This window comes from Penaeus monodon, chromosome 20 (assembly GCF_015228065.2).
Source record: "Penaeus monodon isolate SGIC_2016 chromosome 20, NSTDA_Pmon_1, whole genome shotgun sequence".
NCBI classification, from domain to species: Eukaryota; Metazoa; Arthropoda; class Malacostraca; order Decapoda; family Penaeidae; genus Penaeus; species Penaeus monodon.
The window spans coordinates 40,957,358-40,957,584 of NC_051405.1; the positions used below are offsets into that span (position 1 = coordinate 40,957,358).

The 227-nt window shown below is 60.8% G+C and overlaps 1 protein-coding gene across 1 annotated transcript in view; it reads left to right on the forward strand.

Annotated features, from left to right (window-relative positions):
• The window catches only part of LOC119585823 (neuroparsin-A-like), a gene marked incomplete in the record, with an annotated part of 3,492 nt that extends 3,346 nt beyond the window's left edge, over positions 1–146 (forward strand). The window contains 1 exon segment of the mRNA XM_037934548.1: positions 1–146.
• Positions 147–227: the final 81 nt, after the last annotated feature.

The window sequence follows — 227 nt, forward strand, 5'->3', positions numbered from 1 at the left end:
CGGGTCCAAGGGCCGCCTCACCGTCGAGCTGAACGTGGGCCGGCCGCCTCGGGTCCCGCTCGGGCCCCTTCCATCAGGCAGGAATGGAGGGCCTCGTCAGGTCGCCCACTAAAAGCGCTCTCGGTGGCGACCTTCTCACTACAGTACCTCGACCGCCGCCGGGAAGACGACCACAGTTAACTTTTGTTCTGTATCTACTCACTTCTATATTGTTCTGTGAGAGGAGA